Source organism: Drosophila tropicalis, unplaced genomic scaffold (genome assembly GCF_018151085.1).
Source record: "Drosophila tropicalis isolate 14030-0801.00 unplaced genomic scaffold, ASM1815108v1 contig_463, whole genome shotgun sequence".
Classification (NCBI taxonomy): Eukaryota; Metazoa; Arthropoda; class Insecta; order Diptera; family Drosophilidae; genus Drosophila; species Drosophila tropicalis.
This window is the reverse complement of record NW_027172929.1, coordinates 1405161-1428379: the sequence shown is the minus strand read 5'-3', so window position 1 is coordinate 1428379 and position 23219 is coordinate 1405161. Positions and strand designations below refer to the sequence as shown.

The 23219-nt window shown below is 37.0% G+C and overlaps 1 protein-coding gene and 1 non-coding gene across 3 annotated transcripts in view; one reads left to right on the top strand and one right to left on the bottom strand.

Moving 5' to 3' along the window:
• nmo (serine/threonine-protein kinase nemo) overlaps positions 1-23219 on the top strand; it is a 70607-nt gene that overhangs the window by 30398 nt on the left and 16990 nt on the right. The gene's annotated exons all lie outside the window — the stretch shown is intronic.
• Positions 14103-14175, bottom strand: TRNAA-AGC (transfer RNA alanine (anticodon AGC)). The gene has a single exon. It is a non-coding gene; the product is annotated as a tRNA-Ala (tRNA).

Sequence of the window (23219 nt, the reverse complement as noted above, 5' to 3'; positions counted from 1 at the left end):
ATACCTTTCATACATTTGTTCTTCCATGATGGTTGGATGATGAGATTTTGTTCGCATTTAAGAATGCCTTGAAGTAAATTAAATCAAACTTGGTTTATAATACAAATATAAAAGAATAACTCAAATTAGTGGAATTGAGAGTTATGGCCCAGAAATGTTTTGATTTAGTCAACGTATTGGCAAGATACTGATTTGGCCTGCCTCACGATTTGAGGTGCCTTTTGTTTTTCAACACATTTGTCTGGTAATCAGGGCAGTGGAAAAATATAATAAAAATCCGCATCAATCCCGCCATCAAGAGGTAACATTAAAATACCTTTTGGTTTTTTTTTTGTTGGCTTTATATTTCTTTCAACATTTTTTGTTTTTCTCTGTTGCCGCTTGGCTGCTCCACTGGCCACATTTATTGCCTACTTCGAACAGGCAGTCGGCCAGCCAGTCAGCCAGCCAGCCAGCCGTTGGTTGTCAATTACCCTACAAACCTCCAACTGCTGCTGCAGCAGCAGCAGTAACAACAACAATAACAAGTTAACCCAGCTGATTGTCTTTCATAATCGCTGTAAGAAGTAAAAGAAGTAGGTGTGGTTAAGGAGAAGCAAAACCAAATGCCAAATGAAACGAATTGTGAATGCTCTTTAAACAAGAAGCATCATTAAAATTTTGATCTCTCTCTCTCTCTCTCTCTCTTATGAAATTAAACTGAACTTGCAACAAATTGTTTCACTTTTTCTTAATATCAACAAATATAAGTAGTCCTTTGTACAAAGGATAATTTGAACGACAGGAGAGCCTCATAAAGTCTGCTTCTAACTAACCATCAATTAAAAATTAACAATTTTCTAAATATTATTACTGTAATTTCCCTGTTGAAGTCTATTAAAGTGACAGAAATGGGTCAGGATGAGAAAATCAAAATCATTTGATGAGAATCACAAAAAAAAAAACGAGAAAAATGCAAAGGGGCGGGATTGTGAATGTGTGTTAAGAGCTTAATAAACCTTATTTTTCTTATGGCCTGTACAGGGTATAACAAAAAAAAAAACTGTCTTTGAGACAGACTGACTGATTCTTTTTTGTTTTTGGTGTTGTTAGCTGACTCAATGTCTCGCCTTTTGTTTTACTTGCTCTCCCCGCTGGTTCCTGGTTCGACTGTCTTGATTGCAACCTCCGCTCATTGCAGCTGCAGCAAAGTTCAAGTGTTGCACTTTGTTTCTTTATTTTATATAGGTTCAAATATATACATATATACATATATATAGGGTTTTTTTCTTTTCCTTTGCAGGTGTGCAAAGATTTGTTGTCTCTGTGTTGTGTTTTTTCTGCTGTTGCTGCTGCTTCCGTTTGGCCCTCGCCCCCCTTGTCATAATTATTTGCACTTCACATCATCTGCATGCGAATGGAATGGGGAATGGGATGAGAAGAGACTTGGCTTGGCTTGGCTTGGCTTTTCTCACCCTTTCCACTTTAAGCAACTAAACTAAGTCGAACCAACTGGTGTCCATCTGTTGTCCATGTCATAATCAGCAAAAAGGCAACAGCAACTTTGCTTGTGGTCATCATTATGGCCGGCCCTATCTTTGCCTTCGTCTTTTCTGTCTCCTCTGTCTCTGGGTCTGTATGTCTGTCTGTCTATGTGTCTGCTGTTTGCTTGCCAGTCTTTGTGGTTAGCTCCTGTAAATTGCCACTAAAAGTGTTGAGTGCTGCACTTGGGTTTTGTCATTAGGGGCAGGATCGTTGAGGCCACACTACATATGGTGTGCATGTGTGTGTGTGTGTGTCTCTCTCTCTCTCTCTGTGTGTGTATAATATTCATATTAAATTATGCACAGTTGTGCGGGTCTTATGTGTATATACTTAGTATCTTTTATACAGCTTTCACGGCACTCAAATTACATGAATAAACTTTGAAGCCAAATCGTGAAAAGAAGAAAACAATGAAAACCATGAAAATTATTAAGACTATGATTAATATTGTGTGGTTTAATTCTTTTCAAAAGCTACGCTAATATTTTTCTATCAAATTTGAAAATATTTTGAAGATTTCGAGATTAAACTTTGACAAAATAAAAAATTGAATGAATTTCGCTTAAGCCATATCTATTTCTAGTGTAAGAACACTTTCTTTATTTAACAATAATTGGCAATAATCTTAGTCCTTAACATCTACATATGTACCTCCCTCCCCCTGCCCACCGCCCCATGTTTGATCATATGTTTTCCTATGGCCTTCTTCTCATGGGTCATTCTCAAGGAAATTCAATTTTTCCTTTAACAATTTTTAATGGATAATAATTGGCTTGTCACCCCAAGATACGCCCCTCTCCTTCTTGGTTATAATCTATTTTTAGAAACCACACACACACACACACACAGACTGACCAAGAAACAACTAAAACTCGCTAATCAATAATCCAGGCTCACCGCCAGCCGCCCTTTTTGTTTTCCTTAGTTCTTTCAATGACAAATCGCTTAATTAAAAATGCAGAGAACACAAAAAAAAAACGCCCCAATAAATATGCAAGTAAAACTCTTGACATTGACTTGGTTTGGCTTCGATTCTATGCCGCGTTCGATCAGAAATGTTAAATACACGTAAATAATTGTCTATAATTTTGAGTTAATTTATGGCAAATGCTTTCAGCAACATTTGTTGCGTGCAACATGTTGCCAAACGAACGATCATCATCATCATCATCCTTATTGTCGTTGCTGTTGTCGCTGTAGTCGTTGTCGACGTCTGTTGGTAATCGAAACCGAACCGAATCATTGATTTCCTGCGCATTTCATGAGCTTCAAGAAGAGCCAAGTCGAACAGAAGAGCCACAAGCAGAAAGAGGACCATGGAAACGATGGAGGAAGAAGCTGCCTTAGATGATGGTGGTGCTAGTGGTGCTGGTGTATGAGATAAAGGAAGAGACCTTGTTGTTGTTGTTGTCGTTGGTCGTCGTCGCATATACGCATCGATTTCACACACTTGCCTGCAGTTTTGTGTCCATTTGCTGAACTGGTTCTCAGCTTCTGCTGTTGGCCCGTATCCCGCATTTTTCTGCTCCATCATCATCATCATCATCATCATGATGATCATGATCCGACAATGTTTAGTCTGGTTTTTGTTTCACTTTTCTCAACGTCTCTCTTTTTCTCTCTGTCTCTCTCTTATATCCCTCTCATTTCTTAGTTTATAACTACTTCTTCTGGTTGTTGTTGTTGTTGTTTTTTTTAGAGACATGGAAATAAAAACTAAAAATTCATTGAACTTTCGCATGAAAATGCTCTCAAGGTTATCAACTTTAGGCCTTGTCCAGCAGCAGCAGCAGCAGCCAGCAGTTGGTGTGGCGATCGTCATCGTCATCGTCATCGTCGTCGTCGTCGTTCAGGTTCTCTATGGTTTGACTTGACTTAGCTCCGCTTAGTGTGTGGGGTTTATTCAACTTGACTTGGTCATTGCACGACATAAACGATATGGACACGCCCCACTCCAACCAACTCCCCGAGACTTGACTATATTCAACTGGCTTACGTATTGCCTGGCTGTCGCTTGGAAAGTAAAGTTTATTGCTCTAATGTTTGTTACTACTTTGCCTTTTGCCCAATTCTAAATACAAATATGTATGTATGTATCATCAAATGATGACCCCCTAACTAACCAAGCATCAATTATCAAAATCATTTCCCTAGAGACTTTAGAGAAATGTCCAAACAGAGTGTTGGAGTTTTCTTTTCCTTCTGCAAACGTTTAATTCAGTTTTTCCAGGATCAAATTTCTTTCTAGTGTCTTTGATCGATGATTTTTCACCTTTAAGAAGGTTTTTGTGGTTTCTTTAATAACATTCGAAATAATTCTAGAAATTCTCTTTCTTTGTTTTACTTATTTATGCTTCAACTCTGTTTGCTTTCGAATAGAAAATGGAAAAATTTGTTACTTTTTTTTTTTCCAAAATTGTTTGATAAATTTTCAAATGAAATTTTCAGGCGATACTTTGTTGGGCCATTAGGCATACAGTACCAAAGTACTTGACATTATAATATAATTTATGCTTCCCCTGTTTCTGTCTCCCCCCCCATACTCTTTAGTATGTACACATGTGTTTTATATGTTGCTTGTTCTCACACACACACACACACAAGCTCAGGCGAACTCTCTTAGAGATTTTTCGTGATTTGATTTAAGGCCGCACATTAAACGAAAATGTTTTTGAGACATTTTTAAGGGCAATTTATCAGAAAATATAGCCACATTAATAACTCAACAGTTGAGAAGAAAACGTGCCAAGAGACCTTTCTCTCACACATACATACATATAGATATATACATATATATATATATATGTATGTATGTATACTATTTGGTGTAGTTTTCCCTTGAAAGTGCCAATTATTCTCCGTCTTATTTGTTAACCAAAAAAGAAAATGAAACAAAATTTCTTACTTTAGTCTAATTACATGGCAAATTCCAGTTTGTCAGTAGACAGTTGGCAAAATTGTCTGTCTGTCTGCCTGTCTGTCTGTCTGTCTGTCGGTTGTCGGTCTGTTTGTCAGTTCTAAGCCATTTGCGTGTCAGTTTTGTTGTCGGTTTGTACCTAGTTGAGATAACTGATTGCTGACTTTAACTACAACCTCTTTTATGTAGTTGTTGTTGTTGTTTCCTCTAGGTTTACTCTCTTCTTTTGTCACCTTCCGGCAGTATGTACATACATACATACATATCTATGGAAAGCATTTTGGTTACTTTTTATTCATTTCGTGAATTATTTTTGTACAATTCTAATATGCCAGACACGTTCGACGGATGATGACTTCCTGCTTTTGGAAAATTGTTTCGAGTTTTCATGGAAATGAATTGAAATTTACTTCAAGTGTTATCCTAATTGGTTTTATGTTGTTTTGTCTTTTATTTGTCATTGATGAAAATCCTTAAAATTGGTTTCGCCTTTAGGTTCTCAAGACTCAATTAAATTTTGTCTCTCTCGTCTTTGTGTGTGTGTGTGTGTGTGTGTGAAACTTCCGTTTCCTTTTCTTATTTGCTGCTGCCTTTTCTGCTGTCTCACAATTTTGCAATTTAATTATTATTATTATTATTAATTAAATTTTTGCTTGTAAAGGAAATGCATAGAAAGCAAACAAGATTTCGCTCTCAAAGTGATTGGAAAACTAATCAGTGATTAGACAAATACAATGGAAATTCTATATGTATATACATACGAAAATTTGAACATCTTTCCAGCTTTCCCTCGAAAAATTTCTGATTGCAATTAATCATTTTTACTGTCTCTCTCTCTCTCTATCTCTATCTCTATCTCTGTTTCTATCCCCCCTTCTCAACAAAGTGTCTGCGGAGGAAGAACATTTTATCGATTTTATTTCATTTTTGTGGTCGCTGACAAAAGCTTAAAAGAAGACAGACATACAGTGAGAGAGAGAGAGAGAGAGAGAGAGAGAGAGAGAGAGAGAGAGAGAGGAAGAAAGCTAAATTAATGAATGTTAATACCGACTTTTTGAATACCCTTGCCAAACAATAGCCAATTGTGAGCCCATTTGCATTGAGATTAGTTTTAATGACATTTCTTCTAGTTATGGCCAAGTGATTGATTTTTGGCCATATTGATATGCCCATTAGAAGAAAGGGTATTTCAGTTTGATTTGTAAATGCATTTTGTCTGTTTGACTCAGCCCACTTTGGCGGCTTGCTTAATTGATGATGTGTGTTTTAGACTCATTTTTAGTGTGTGTGTGTGTATGAGGGTGTGCCATTTGCTTTACTCCCCCACACATAGCATATTTCCAATGTATATTTAAACCGTTTTTGAACCTTGAAAGCCAATTATTTAATATTTCATTCAAGAATCATAATAAAAAATAAAAATAGAAAAAAAAAAAACAAAAGAAAATCGAAATCTAATTAATCGAGTATTGAGAATGTGTTGAGAGTGGCACAATTAAAAATCTCTAGCAAAGATTAAAATCATAAATGCAGCAAATAATTAAAAACATTTAACAAAATGACCGAAAATCTATTGCAAAACTAGTTTTGAGTGTGTGTGTGTTGTGTGTGTGTGTGTTGAAAATATGTTGTTGCATAAATGGACATAAATAGTGAACATAAATCGGGCACTTGTCCTGTTTCCTCTGCCTGCCTTCATCTCACCCTCTCTCCAAGTGTGTGTGTGTGTGTGTGTGGAGGTTTTTGGGTTTTTGATTTTAATTTATGACACATTTTCCATCTGTCGGCTCTTTGATAATAATAATAAAAATAATTTATAGAAAAAAAAATAAAAAATAAACTAAAATGCAAACCAGAAACTATTGATTAATCAAATGTTTTTTTTTTCTCTTTCTCATTGCAGGTAAGCTAAAAATCCTGATACTAGTTATGGTAGACGACGACGACGAAGAAGAAGAAGAAATCAAAGGGGAAAGTGGGTGAGAGATTGTACAAACATAGTAGATGGGATAGAGAACTGGTTTAGTCATTGAGTTTTATGTGCTGCGAATGATGGCCGATTGAAATTGAAGTTTCAGTCACTTGATCAATTTTCACTTTGAATTTTAAATGAATTTAAAGGTGAATAATTGAATAGAAAGAAGGACTATACTCTCTCTCTCTCTCTCTCTCTCTCTCTCTCTCTCTGAGTTCCAATTGATTAGTCAATCTTGCAAGGTGTGGTATATATATACATATGTATAGACATATGTTTGTGTGTGGGGGAGGTCAGGGGAAAGAAAAGTGCACGTTTTTTTATATGTCATTGGTTGGTTGAATGGTTGACAACAGGCAAAAGTAATAAGCAGCTAACAAAGGCATATATAGAATATATAGAACCAGAGATAGAGAGAGAGACAAAGAGATATATAGAGACAACTCTTGGTGGTTCTTGTCATTGGTTTTCTTTTGTTGTTGTTGCTGTTGTTGTTGTCTTTGTCAAGGTTGCACATTTTCATTTTGTCTCTTTTGTGTTGCTCTGTGCGTCGTCGTATGTCATTTCTGCATTGCTGCCAGGCAAGTTTCTTTTTCTTTTGCCTTTTCTCTTGACAAGCAACAACAACAAGGTAGATTTTCACCCTTTTCTCTCTCTCTCTCTACTGTTGCTGTTGCTTCTATTTCCTCTAGCGTTAATTTTATATTCACTGTCACAAAGTTGTCCCAGGTGCTGGGGTTCTCTTCTCTCCAAGGAGGGTAAAAAATTTACTCAAAATTTAAACTTATTTCCTTTCATTTTTCTGTAAAGTTTTTCCGGTTTGATAAATCTGAATCTAAGTCTTTAATATTTATGTTAAATCGTTTCGTATAGACAATGTGGAGAATACTTTTAGATATTATTTATCTCTCTCTTTCTCCTGATTTGTGTGGGAGAAGATGACGTGGGGGGGTATTGATTGCAGTAGCTGCAGTGACTTTTTTGCTCCCCCCCTATTAAAGTTCAATGACCTTCTCACACACACACTAAAAATCATCATCATCAAAACCAAATTAGTCATTTCCACAGTTTGTGTTAGACAAATAGACATAGAAATAGGAATTGAAATACGTTTTCTGTTTGTCTATATATATATAGAAGTATTATCTGAATGTATGTATATACATATATATTCCCATAGTGTTGTCTATTTGGCCTAGAAAGCGGACATAACATTAATGCATTGCCTGTTTGTTTGCTAGGTAAACCTCCCTCTAGCTCCTTCACCCCACACACACCACTACATATACATATATCTTCAATGTGTCGTCGGATAAGATAAGAAATGAAAACATTTCCAATGGATCTGATCATCATGATGATCGTGCAACGATCATTATTTTGACGATAACTGAACTGTCGACCATTGAGCAATTGCCACTGATGTGCTCTCAGAGGAGGAGGAGAAGGGGAGGAAATTGTGCAAGATTTCCTTAGTTGATAACAGTACGAAATATTTTTATTGACAAGTACAAAAAGGCATTGAACTTGAATTGGCTTAAAAGAAATGGTTCTATCAAATACATACATATGTACATATGAATTTCTATTAAGTCGTTAAATTTTATGGTAATTTAAGTCATGAAAACTATCAAAATCAGACAAACATAAAAATGTCATTTCAAATTCTTGACCCCTAAACAAAATTCGAATGCTCAAAGGCCATGTTATATAAACTTTCTAGTCCCAATTTCATTCTCGAAAACTAACCAACTTAACTAGCTTTAGGATCTCTATACTCTTAATCTCTTTGTGTCTAACTAATTAGTCATATTTCTTTTGTTTTCCTACCCCACCCACTCAACAATGCCTGCCACCCCATCAATCCATTTCATCTCGTTTTCCCATTTGCTTCATATTGGCCATTTCCCCAGTTGGTTGCTAAGAGCCAAAACAAAAAGATGAGATGAAATATTTACTTTATGTTGTGTTTGCGTCACATTTTCATTCATTTTTCCCAAACCACTTTTTCTCATCCGCCCAACCGCCCACATGTCATTGACTTTGCTGCGTGAGTATCTCCGTCTCAGTGTATGTGTGTGTGTGTGTGTGTATTAGGGTCATAAATTATGATAAGGCCATAAAGGAAAAACGGCCAATACCAAGTGCTAACTATTTTGGTAAGAAAAAGTGACATGGGAAAATAAATTTCAGTTTTTGATTTTTATTTCTCTATGACCATTTAACGACGACAATCCTTAACTAACTTGGCTCACAGACAGAGAATAGAATAATGAAGAAGAAGAAGAAAAAAATGTTAAGGGGGGTGGATGAGGTGAAGGGGATTCGGTTTTTATTTAAATAAAACTTACACTTGACACAATTCTCTTTTAATAGTTTCTAAATAAAAACAAAACATTTTTCTGCCAATAAAAACCAAATGAGTGAGTGGGCGGGGGCGGTGGCTGCAAGAGACCGGGGCGTGCTAAGCGCCTATAAAATTAAAATTAGGCGCAACCACACGCACACACACACACGCACACCCACAAAATAAAAACAGAAACATTGACAGTGTCTCGTCTTCGTCTTCGTCTTTAACGCACGCCTCTGCCCAGAGAGCCCCTCTCCCCATCTGGATGGGTGGATGTGTCTCCTTCAAACTTATTCCCTATATATATTTGCACAGTAGATCGAAAATATTACTAAAAATTTTGAGAGCTTGATAGTTTCCCAAACTGACCATTAGATCATAATAGATCACTTTTTCAGAACCTTTTTTTTTTCGAACTTTCAAAGATTATTTATCTATTCAGAATATGGCTAGCTAAAAAGATCCTTATTTTAAAAGGTCTTTAAGTCTTAACAACTAAAAAAAAGTGTTTAAACGACTAAGGACATTTGAGGATTTGGTTTGCGTCAACAAGAAGTTGAAGTTTTTATATTTCGTTTATAAACAAAGTACATGCACTTTGTTTAAATTTAGAAGTAGGTACTAATTGTTAGTAGGATAGCTGCTTATTTTGTATATATGTAAATGTCATCAAGTTTTACTAATCCAGATATAAATATTAATATTCAAGTACAATGGGAAAACACAATTTCAACCCACTGTATATTTCGACCACATGGCGTGGCGTCGACGTGGCGTCGGCGTCGGCGTCAACTAGGCAGGGGAGCACAATAGCAGAAAAAAAAAAAACAAATTAAAATTAAAATAAAACTGCCCAAGTGAGGCGAAACAGAGGGAGAGAGAGAGAGAGAGAGCGAGCGGATGATAGCGCAGGCAAACGACAGAAGAAGAGGAGCCAACTTGGGCAAGGTCATTAAACCACACACACACACACTCAAACACACCCAAACACATGCATATGCAAAGCAAAAGTCAAACGCAGGCGGCGACTTTTTTTTTTTTTTTACTTTTTAATCGTCATCATCACCGTTTGCTTTTGCGTTTGTTTTATGGTATTGCTTTTACTTTTCGCTTGCTCAGCTGTTGTTGCTGTTGTTGTTGCTATTGTATTTTATGTTTTGCTCAACATTTCCGCTTTGTCAATGCATTTTTGTTGCCCCCGTTGCAACTTTGCCTGCCTCTGCCGCTTCCCTCACACACGACACTTGTCACAGTGAAACCCAACTATATATGCAGTTCTCCTTCATTTCCTTATTGAATGTTTACTGTACTGTGTAAAACGCCCACCAAACTTTGACCTCAAAAGCAAATTAACTCACCTTGAATCGACTTTGTAATACTCTGCTTGTTATTCAAACATAAACTGAGATTAGCTATTTGGTGGAATAAGGTGTAATTAACTTTTAGCTAGTCATAACTAGCATTTGGCAACTTTTTTGGTATTGCTCTCTTTGATTTTGTTCACCTGCTAAGAAATCTTCTATGGAAGTAGGAAGAAAGGAGTCTAAAGTCAATTCCAAATTAGGGAACAGAATTTTAACCTTTAAGAGCCTTTAAAGTGTATTTCAATTCATATTAATTTAAAAGTTATAGACTCTAAAGAACTTGGAACTAGTTTTTTAGTTTCTCTAATCTCCCCATCATTCTATGTGGTCTCTAAGATTCATTTTCTCTACCTTGATATACCCTTACCACAAACACAAATGAAGGGTATTCATGCCATGTTATATATAAATGGTATGTCAAAGAAAAAAAGAAAAGTATGGCGAGTGGAGAGAGAGGGGGAATTGCTTAGCATATTTCCCTCTACCTGTTTGTGACCTGTAATCATTTGGCGACTTAATTTATGCACTTTTGAAACATGTTTTCAAAATATGCGTGAATTTCTTCTCTCTGTGTGTTTGTGTTGGTTTTGTTGTGACACTTTTTTTTGGTTGTGGGAAAATATCCAAATGTCCCCTCATATTTGTGTGTGTGTGTGTGTTGATTTAAATTAAAAGGGAGAACTAGTTAGTTAGTTAGTTAGCTAGTTGGATATTGAAATATTGATTTTTGGCAAAAATAAGTTTCGTATGCAAAATCAATTCAAATTAATGTGGGAAAGTGATTCAATCGTAACGAATTGTTAATCAATTTGGATCAGCATACAAATTTAGAGATTATTATAGTCAGTTATTAAAGATTTAAATTTTCTTTTAAGAAATTACAGTAAACCACAAATATTTAGGCAACCGCCAAACCACCCACTCAACCACCACCCATTTTACCCACACGCTTATTATGCATTATTTTTACCAATTTTCTTCGTGATTATGAAAATTTCATTGGCTTAAATGATTTGACTAATTAATTAGGCCAAAGCCAGCCACGCATTTGCTCAGTCAAATTCCCAAAAAATTCCCAAAAATTTAAGAAAAACCCAAAAATTGAGCCAAAGCCAAAAAGGAAACCAAACCACAAAGCTTGAGGCTACTGCTTAGATAATTTGACACTTGAGTTGGCTGGGTAAGAAGCTTCTGAGTTGTTGTTTTTGCTTTTTTTGTGGGAGTGTAGTGGAAGAGAAGTTTTGTTGTTGGCGGTGGTTGAGGAAACCCAAAAGAATTGCAACACTTTTTCCTCGTTCCGTTCTCTTTTGAAGACAAGGGAGGGGAGGAGAGGAGGGAGAATATTGGCCACATTCCTGTGGTTACTTTTCGAGTGTGTCTGAGCTGAGTCATGGCAATTTCAGTAAATACCCTACAAAAGAAAGGCAAAGAGATGGCAAAATGTATAGTCGAGAGTATAGTCAATTCGGCATTTGTTTAGTTCTTCTAGGTTGAGGTAGACCCAAAAATATCCACACACATGGTTATGGTTAAGAGTGATTCAAATGTATTTGTTGCAGTGCCAATTAACACCTTATGGTTACTTTTAAATGCGTATATTTCGCAAGGTATAAAAAAAACATTAAGAATTAATGTAAATATATTTACAACAACAATAACTTGAACAAATCATTGTTCACATTGAAGTGATGCGATGTGTGGCCTGTCAGAGTCAGAGTAATTAAAGTCAACAATGAACGTCAATGAGACATTATATACAACTATATACATCTGTATACATATATATATGTAGGTATTCAACAAAACTCGTATAAAATTCACAGATAAAGACACAAAGAGAGTGAGAGAGAGAGTGAAAAGGAGGGCAATTCCAGGAACACATTTCAATATTATAGTTAAAATTATAATAATTGAGATTCATTAGTGTGCCTTAAACCTAACAAATATATGTCTCAATGTGTATTTTATTTGAATATTTTCCTTAGATAAATGCAAATATTGAAGAAAATGTTCTCTCGTTCCTTTTTTTTTGCTAACCAAGCCTCAAGGCGAATGAAAGAAGTACAAAAATCACAATCAAAATATTTGCCTGCAAAATTACACAATAAAAATCTACCCCAAAGGCCATAAAAAAAAAACACAATATCAGACTCAAAAAGATAAAGACTTGTTGATACCCAGTCTTCCAAAGAGGTAGGACAGAAGAACATTAGCCATCCTTTTTCTTGACCACTAAATTTCCCGTTGAAACTCTGTTCATCTCATAGATTAACGATTTTGTGCAATTTTCTGGAGCTTGGTATACCTTTTAGTGCCATTATGTGCTGGCTACAGGGTATAATGTTGAGAAATATATATGTTTCTTATGTTATGTATGTATGTATGTATATTTAAGCGTGGGCAGTCATGAGAGTCGAGTCGAGTTTAAAATTAAATTTCATTTATATATGTTTATATGAGTGTTTGTATGAACATAAAGGCATTAAGAAATGTTTTCTTTTTCTTCTTTCAACTCAACTCAGAAATGAAGCAAACTTTGAAGTTATGTATGAACGTTTTTCGTTCCCTTCGCCCTCTTGCTCTCCCCGTGTGCTTCACATTTATTGCCATTGCCTTTTGCTTAATCATTAAGCAGCAGCAATTGAGGCAGTAACCAGCAGCAGCAGCAGCAGCTGTTGCTCATCCCAAAAGCAGCTTGGTTGCCTGGCTGACTGCTGCATTCAATCATCAATCAAAAATTTCTGAGCTGTGCGTGCAAAAAAATGAAGAAAAGGCAAACTTCAAGGCAGCAGCAGAAGCACAGCACGGAAAAAGAGGAATAAAAGCCGCTTTAATGATGCCAAAATGAGCAAAGCAGTGAACTGCAATTGCGATTCGTTTGCCAACTGCGTGAGTCGTGCGTCGTGCGTGACGCAAGTGAGATAGATACATAGATGAACCCTCAATATCAGATGATCGACTTATCTAGGGTTGAGATTTCATTCACATCGATTAGAATTAGTTTTTGAATGAACTTGAACTAAAAGAATATTAATGTATTGCAAAGCAAAAGAAATGTCCTTTAAGGCGAGGACTCACATTGTCATCTCTAACAAATGCGACGAGGCGCAAATTGCTAGCTTGAGGCAACAAAAAAGAAATAGGACTGCTGCTGCCGCTCCTGTTCAATGCCATTTCCCTTTACTTCACTTCACTTGGGTAACCTCGGAACCATTTTTTCCCTGACATTACTGCACTTTGACTAATCCATCAACAAATGAGGCTGTGGCTGTAGCTGTAGCTGTAGCTGAGGCTGAGGCTGATGGGTTGCAGTTGCTAGGGATGGATCTTGGGGATGGATGTTGCAGCATTGCAATTTGTGGAGACAGAGTAGAAAAAGAAAAGGAAAAGGAAAAAAAAAAAATGATAATGTTAAGGCAAATGCAATGCAATAAAAAGCATGTCTGCATGCCCTGACTAGTGACCCCCTAGTGGAAAAAAAAGAGACGATGCGGATGGGGGATGGCAATGCGACTGGGCATTGCAAAATGTTTTCAAGTGCTTTTCCGTTCGGGTTTCGCCTCTTACCATTTCTTTTACTTTTTGTTTTTGTTTCTTTCCATTTTCACAGGACTTTGTTGGCCAACAGCTTTCAAAGTGGCTGGCGCTGTGTTTGATGATGGTCGAGTTGGTTTTGCTATCATCCATCTATTCTCCTCTTCTTGGCCCATTGATGTATAAAAGTTTTTATGACGCATTTGTGATTTACTTACAAAAAAAAAAGAGGATAGATACATCGTTGGCCCCAACTATTCAAATGTATAGGAGAATTCTTTCTCTTAAACTTCATTTTTCCACCACTTTAAGAAATATGATTTTTCATTTTCATTTTGTTTTTTTTTTTGAGTGTCCTTGCTTGTCTTTAATGTATTGGAAAACCTTTTTAAGATTTCAGAAAAAAAATATATATACAAAAAAAAAGTGAATCCTTTCTGGAGATGCGGGGCATCGATCCCCGTACCTCTCACATGCTAAGCGAGCGCTCTACCATCTGAGCTACATCCCCATGTGGCCAATGGATAGCCAAATGCAAAGTCAAGACAAGAGCCAAAGGCAAATACAAAAACTATCACATAATCGTGCAAAAGAGATGGACAATAGTCGATCCATTTTATAAATAACAACTGTTTCTCTGTCTCTCTCTCCAAACTCACTCTCTCACTGTCAGCTGATTGAACTTGACACTCTGAGTTGTTTTTGTTTTGCTTTTTCACTCGCACTGATACAAACACCCACACACACACACACGCCCACATAGATAACATAACTGATTATGTATGATTTTTGTCGACTGATAGAGAGAGCTTTCTACTACTCTTTCTTTGCTTCTTTTTAACTCTCTTTCGCTCACTGGCCTGTAATTTACTTAATTAATTGGTTTGGCTTGGCCCTGTACAAAATATACACACACACACACACACACACACACACACTTACAATTTGTGCAGAAAATTACATCATATGGCCCTTAAAAACTTTGGGGCCCATAGAGCAGCTCAATTACAGCCTAATTAGCAACAGCAGGCAATGAACGTTGTTGTAGTTGTTGATTAAACACCAACAGAGAGACGGAGAGAGTAAAAGGAGGACAAGTCAAACTCAAACTGTTGAGAATATATGTACATACATACATACCACTACCGACGACGCTGCTGCCGCTGCTGCCATCAACTGAGTGCCTATTATAATATCAGTTGGCAAAAAATTAGGTCACAACTTGTTTAGACAACGTCAGCGAGACAAGAGGAGACACGAAAGACGAGGCGAAACGAGACGGCGGAGCATAAAACGATGAGCCATGCAAACGGTCACCGCCGTCGTCGTCGTCGTCGTCGCCGCCGCCGCCGCCGCCGCTGCTGCTGATGTTGAGATGATGATGAAGACGATGAACGTGTCGAACTGAACTTGCTTGTCATCTTCTTTCTCTTTCTAAATATGTAATACCCTTTCCATAACAATTGGGCATACGAGGGGGGTAGAGTAGCGATCAGGCTAATATAAATATATAAATTAGATCATCAAGAAACTTCTTTGGAACAACATCGAATCGCACCTGATATTCAACAAATTTCACTCTAAAGGGCATTCAAACTTCTCTATAGTTATATGCACTATATCTACTATATCTATCTATATTTCAGTGCTCTTCTTTAAGCAGCAGATGGTTGGCAACTATTTATATGTATATGTATGCAGCAGCTGTTGGACATTTACTTTCAATATTGCCTGAAAATGAAACTGATGAAACGAAAGACAGCAAAAAAAAAAAAAGATGATAAAAACCCACAAATTTCTCTCTCTCTCTTAATCTCTGAAGTTTTTGTTTCGGTTTTTCTGTGCCTTACTTCTATTTGGGTCAGCTCCTTAATTTTTTTTTTTGTGGCTGAGATCCTGTGCCATTAATTTTAATGGCCAGCTTAAAAATTGTGTGGTAACATTTGTTTGATTTAGGCCAGGTTGTTCTCGTGATACTCTTGCATAGGGTATTATAAAATGTCTGAGGTCTTAAGTGGAGAAACTCCTTTCTTTCGAATGAATACACGAGAAGTCTTCTATAGACAAAAGAATAAACAGATTAAGTTTTATTTCCGAAAATCATGAATTGAATTTGGTTTCTCATAATAAATGCCTTTTTTATGTTTCGGTTGCATAATTGTTGTAGCTGTGTTTTTGGTTGTCGTTTTATATAATTTCTAATAAATTACACACACACACATACAGTCATAAAGAGAAACACGCATGGCGTATGCGTAATGTCATTAAAAATAATGCCACATGCCACACGTGCAACAGCAACAGCAGCGGCTACGGCTACGGCAGCAGCAGCCCCCATGATGATTAATCGCATTTACTAATCAATACAAATGTCACTCAAGCTGCCTTGCTGACATTTGAGATTTGTGTTTGTGGTGCCCATTGATCTCTGTCTCTGTCTCTGTCACCCTACATCTATCTATCTATCTATCTCTCACTCTGTCGGTATTGCCCTCATTCGATTGTGTATTAAGCATACGCACAGTAGTCCTGTAAGTCAATTAAACGGAATTTCGGCATGAAAAATTGACTCATATGCAGGTGGCCAGCAGCAGCAGCAGGAATGGAAAATGTGTTACCCTGTAATCCAATTGGATTCCGATTGGATAACAGGGTCTTTTGTGATAAAATGTGAAATGTGTTCGCCTCTGCCTGTTGCATGGTTATCCTTTAGTTGGCAAAACTCTCTATAAAGGGTATGCAAAGTGAATAACTAAACCAAATACTTAACTCATTTTCTTTGTTTCCTAGTATTTATTTTTAGTTTCAGACTTAATTGCGTGTTGGAAGAAGAAAAGAGAAGAATAAAAATAAATAACTATTGTGTACCTAACTAATAATAAGGTCAACTTGGGCGAGGTTTTTAGGCTAGTTGTCGGTTTTGGGTATCGGTTGGCATTCAAAGGGCAGGGGGTGTGGTGTGGGTGTAAAAGGAGGTTGTCAAAATCTTGTTTAGGTCAGCTGGAAACGCGTTTGCCATTTCCGTTTTTGATTACATTTATTTTTACGTATTTGCTTTCTACCGCGGGGGGAAATTGTTTGCAAGCGTGAAAAGTTGGCAAATAAATTGAAGTGTGCTTGTGTGTGTGTGTGTGTGTGTGTGTGTGTGTGTGTGTGTGTGTGTGTGTGTGTGTGTGTGTGTGTGTGTGTGTGTGTGTGTGGGGCCTGTGACTTAGGGCAAGTCACGTACCTAAACCAACCTGCCAACCACCCACCCAACTACCCATTCTACCAACCCTTCGAAAGAAATAGCCAAAAAAATAAAAATGAAATAGGCCATTTACTTTATGTATGTATAAATGTGTTCCTGTGTGTGTGTAAATGTGTGTCGTTGGCCTTGAATATATTTTCAGCATAAGTTTCATGTTCACTTCTTATCAAAATGTTCTTTCTCTCGGTTCGTCTCACAGCTGTTTGCTAATTTTAGCTGTAAATAGTTGGATGTTTAGTCGCATGAATGAAGAAAAACGATAATTTATAAATAAAAATGATTAGTTTCGATAATAAACAAGAAAACAAGAAAATGCGTTAGAAACAAAATAAGCAAATTCGAGATGTTTCAGCATTAGATAAAATACACTTGATCAGGTCGAACCCACCCCCCTCATTCTTTTAAGTCCTTTTTTTTTTGCTGGAATAATAAGCTTATCTCATTACTGTACGTGATTATCATTGTTATTATTATTGCTGTTGTTGTTGTTGTTGTCTGCGGACATGTTTTGACCACATAAAAATTCTGTCCTCTAATGTGAAAACTATGAAATAGCCCCCCAAACCCAGCCCAGCCCAGTCCAGTCCAGCCCAGCCAAGTTATCTCAAAGCATTTGGTTTTCCTCTCTGTCCATCCCTGTAATTGTTTTTCCTGTCTCCACTCTCCTCCTCCTCCTCCTCCTCCTCTCTTGCTGTGTGTCTTTCTTTTGGCTGGCATAATAAACAGCTTAAAATTATAATGATGACTTTGAGAGATTAGAGCGATAAACATACAGATTATTATATAGATATAAAATTGCATGTTAATAAGGCAAAGATATAAGTTAACCAAAAGTATATTAATGTTATAAAGACAAAGAGACAGAATGAGAGCCATTCAAATGGATTGTCGTGTAAGTCCAATTATTAGAATGTATCTTTGGAAAAAAAAAACATCCTTAGGATAAACCTTTTTTGTATACCAACTGCCTGTAAAAGTTGTTGAAGATTTATTTGGTTTCATTTTTTGCCTTTTGCTGAAGTTTCTTTTAAGACTTTAAGATGGCTTTTGGCTTCTATGCTGGACGTGTTTTCCTTTTATAAATTAGATTCATTTTACAATTTACAGCTGAAGTCTTGTGTCATAAATATGAAATGCCATTTAATAAATTATTAAAACGTTTACAAATACACACACACACACACTACACATGGTTGTGTGTGTGTGTGTGTGTGTGTGTTGAGAGTGAATCCTTTTTCTAAGCGTTTTACGTGGCTTATCAGTGAACCATCCACAAGCATCCATCCATCTAGGGGGCGAAACCTGCCCACAGAATTTTACTCCTTCATTTTAGCGTTCAGCGTGTTCAGTGGGGCATTGTGACAATGGTATATATATATATATATATTCATAACTGTATAGTTGAAGAGGACTCTGACTGGCAGTTTATAAAATCGTATTATGGCGCATATAATACATATATATGTATGTATGTATGTATGTATATGTAGACTATATTATATCATAGCCAAGTTGTTTCCATTCAAATCTGTTTTGGCATTGTTGAAATTTATTGAAAGAGAAAAGAGGGTAACAAAAGGCCACCCCACCACCCCTTTTATACTCCCACCCACTTCTCTCTCACAAGATCCTTGAGCTGTCAGCTGCCGTCGGCCATTGTATTCGTTTTGCGCCACGCCCCCACGCTTCCTTCTTCCGTCCCCATTTTGCTCCTCATTATATGTGTTTAGGTTGCCTAGGCAAGATTTTTTTCCTCCCTTTTTTTCTATCCTTTTTATTTTTTGGCATTGAATCCCATTTTATTTTCAATTTGTCAGGCACGTTAAGCTGACAACTTCAAAAAAAGGGGAAGAGAAAAGAGAAGAGAAGCTAAAAGTAAAACGCCAACAGAAGCTATTAACTTATTAGTGCGAGCAACGTGGCGTATGAGCAACTTGTTGAGACAAATGAAGTCATATGTGGGGGGAAAATGGGCGATGGGTGGCGCAAAAGAGGATGAGGCGATGGGTGGAGCTTGGTTGCTTGGTTAGATGCAGCAGGCAGATACAAAAGGAAAAAAGAAAGAAGCGACAAAAAACAACAACAATAATGACAGGTTGTCAAGCTTATGACAGGCCCAACACCTGACACACACACACACAGACAGACACATGCGACGCTGGAAAGTCGACTACACTTAAATTGGTGTACGCGGGGTATATTAGGCCGATCAGAGACCACTTAGCCATGCAAATTCTCTCATTCTAGTCTAAGAAGAAATTGTTCCAGAGACAATTTTAAGGAATTTTTTGCCATCTTTTCAGAAACTACAAAATTTAGAGGGTATTTGGTTTTTGTTTTTTGTTTTGCTCTCTCTCTCCAGTTTCTCTTTATTGCAATGTGCACCAATGGCGTTTATAATATTTACCCTCTCACTTTCTCCACACTCTGGGTTATTTCATTACATTGTTGATTGTTGACTAAGCAGCAACACCACCCCCAAAAGTCCACCCATCAAGTCCAACGCCAACGCCCTTTTGTCTGAACAAATAATTCACACAGAGACGTCGACTTCGACGTCAACGACAACGTCAACGACGACGCCTTAGAGGAATATATTCTTTCATTTTTCTATATACATATTTACGCCTTTTTAATGAGCAGCAGCATCAGAAAAAAAAAATAAATGGTAAAGACCAACGAGAAAAATTTCATAATTTTTTCCATTCCATTCCTTTCTTCCTTCTTTTTTTTGCACTTTTATTTCTCACCTTGAACTTTCCATGCGAGTAGAGAGAATAAATGACTTAAAGATGTTGGAATGGGATACAGATAGAGGTGAAAGAAAGAAGATTCCGTAAAACATCAAAAAGGAGAAGAGAGAAAAAGGCAAGAAAAGCTTAGCCAGGTGTAAAATATAAATAGCCTAAAAATGACAAAGGGAAAAACCCTTCGCCGCCGGCTCTACTTCTTCTCTCTATCTGTTCATCTCTGTCTTTTGGTTGGTATTTTGATCGTTATTATACGCTTGACAAAAGAAAATGCTAAGGTTTTTTGGGGCATTAGGATAGAGTTGGTTCAAGGAGTAACAGGGGCGAGAAGAGGGCAGCGAGTGTGAGAGAGAGAGTGGGTGAGTTATGAATGCCTGTGGCTGGTTACTGTCATTTGTTAAACGTCTCACAGAACATTATAAACACCAACAGAGAAGAAGGGGGAAACACACAAGAGACAGGTAATGAAAGAATAAATGGAAAGTTTCCTTTGTATGTAGTGAATGGAATTAAGAAAGTGAAGAGTAGCAACAATTCATTATAATATAATGAGCAATGCAGAATCATGTAATTAATATTAAACAAGGGAAACAAAAGAACATCAGTTACAAATATTAAGTTTTAAATACAAATAAGATGATATCAGAGCATCTAGTGTTTGGGGCGAAAATAAAACACAGAACTCTGCCATGAAAATTAAATGGAAAGTTTGGCAAAATTGTTTACCCTTTTGATTTTTAGCATTTTCAAGCTCAAGTCAGACCCTGAAAGATTCTTGTTTTAGCCACGAGCCAACCAACTAACTATTCTCCCTCCTTCTTTTTATTCTCTTTGTGTTCGACCGTCTTTCCCTTGACTGACCTTTAGTACAATAATTAGACAATTAAGCGCATAATTAATTTAAAAGTAACCCAAGTTAGCCCCCGCAGGGCATAAACAAATACACATACATAGAGACTAACACAAAAAAATCCTTTTTGGCCTTGTAAATGTTTGAAGAGCCAGCTCAAGAGTGAAATGGCAAAAAAGGAGGGGGAGCAGGCGACTGCAGGAGCAGATGCTGGTCAAGTTGGTTGCTGTTTGCTGCTGGCAAGCTAAATTAAGCATGCGAAACACAGCAAGTAAAATTGCTCGAGCATGCAAAATGATGAGAGAAGAGAGAGAGAGAGAGAAAGACAGTTGTAGTGTAGAGGATAAAGATTCCTACATACACTCGAGTTAAAGTATCGACCTCAAGTTACCTCATATCAGTTAATAAAGAAATGGTGTAGATCTCAGCGACTTTTAGTGGTACTGCAGGGTATCAAAGGCAGAACAGCAAAGCAAATCCATAATGCTGATGACTTAAGTGGAAACGAAACAAAAAAAGAAAACGCAACTTGCTTCTGTTGTTGTAGGCGTTCTGGCTATTTTTGGGGAAAAATGTTTTTCCACATACACGAACACACACAATCGTATACAAAGAGACACGGAGAGAGAGAGAGGGAGAGAAAATACACGCGCGGTCCTCATCAGGCTCTCGGGCTCATCATTTATGTCTTCAGGATGAAAGTTTTTTTTGTCTGTGTACATATATATTTTTTTTTGTTCATGTGTCAAATGCATGGCCAGAGAAAAGTGGATTCTGTTTTGTTTTTTTTTTTTTCCTTTTCTTGCTTGCTGTTGTTTTGATTTGCCGGGTAATTTTCCATTACATAAAGCTTTCTCTTTTCTTTTCTTTTTTTTTTTTTTGGGTTGGTTTTTTGTATTGCATACATCCAGGCGCGCTATGCGTCAGCGAAACAAGACAAACAGAGGGAGAGAGAGAGAGAGAGAGGTGGGAAGTTATAAACAACGAATGACAAAGAGTGTATATATATATTAAATAATCAATCAACAAAACAAACAATGCTTAAAACTTTAAACATACGAATTAAATGGGCCAAATATTAATTGAAAATTGAGCTGAATTGGAAACTAATATAAACAGAAGTTCACAAGAATCATAACTAATTCTAATCGATAAGTTGGCCTTTTTGAAAACCATTTTCCAAGACCTTTATTGTTGTCCCAATTCTCTTTCATTTCGAATGAAAAGTAATGCCATTTTTGGAATTGTTCTTCTTTTGTTTTAGAAGATATTGAAGTAGAATGATAATGACTTTGTTGTTATTTTGAGTGCATTATATTTTAAACTTAATTGCTGACTTGACACGAAAATTGGTAAATTTTTGTAGAAATTCATTTTAACGTAAATTCGTCCAACTGGGCTGGGGCGGACGGCAATACGAAAGTGCATTTTAATTGATTTTGCAGTTGGAAACTCATGTGGAGTGTGGTAGTAGAAGCCGGTAAAAGTCAATGACTTTAGCCATCGAGTCGACACACACACACATATATATATCGAGTTGTGTGTGTATGCTTGTTACGGCCATACCCATTTGGTGTGCTGAAAATTCTAAATTGCATAAATTTTGCCACGCCCACTACACACGACGATTGAAGGTGAAGGAGCCAAGGGACCGGGAGCAGGAAAAGAAGCCAGAGCGGGGTGACGGTGGGGGGGGAGCCTGCCACCATTTAGTTAGGCTGCAGGCCATTTGTAAAATTGATTACGCGCATAAATTGAGGCAGACGACGATGACGACGAGGATGAGGATGACGATGACTATGATGAGAAGCAGAAGGCCGGGATGGCAATGGGAGGGGAGGGAAGGGGAGGGGAATAAAAAGGATGTAAAGGATGAACTAGATGTATCTTTAGTCTCCCTCTCGATTGCTCTCTCTCTCTCTCCCTCTCTCCCCCTCTTTTTCTATCTATTTTCGAGTCTGTGTTGGGCATACTTTTAGGTTAGTTTTCAATTGAGTTTTCATATTAATATTTATTTATATGAAGAGTGTGGCTATATGGCTATATCCATATATCTATTTTGTCATCAAATTCAATTAACTTTAATTGTGTTAGTTTGGCAGAGTTGTTGGCTGGTTTTCCCTGCGCTTCACCCTGCAGTCAGTCCCTTCCTGCATCTCCTCTGAGGATTTTCTCAATTAACAATAGCGAAATTTCGCAATTAATGTTGCACACACACACACACACACACACACACACACAGCCATGTGTGCTTAGGTTGTGCCATAATTATAACAATTTGAAAATGCCTACAAAACATGCGAATTAGCATCATCAACTGGGGAAAACTAGGTACATACATTTTCCCACATGACGACGTCAAAACTGTGTAGTAAATTACATTGAATGCAATCGAAATCAATCAAAAGTTTTAGCAATTTTTCTCTAAGCTTAATTAAACAAAAGGATATTAATTCAAGTAAATGAGTGTAGGAAATATGTAGGAAAACGATATTCTCTATAGATTTATGGGAATAAGAATATCAGTAAACAACAATATCGAAAGTAATCCAATCCTATGATAGGTATATAAACTAAGTTCACCAATAATTGGAATTGTAGAGAGACAGAGAGAGGGATATTCAATGCAGCAAAGGATTTTGCTTCAACTAAACCTGACAGTCATCATTTTGAAAGGTTCAGAACTTCTCATCATTATCCAGGCT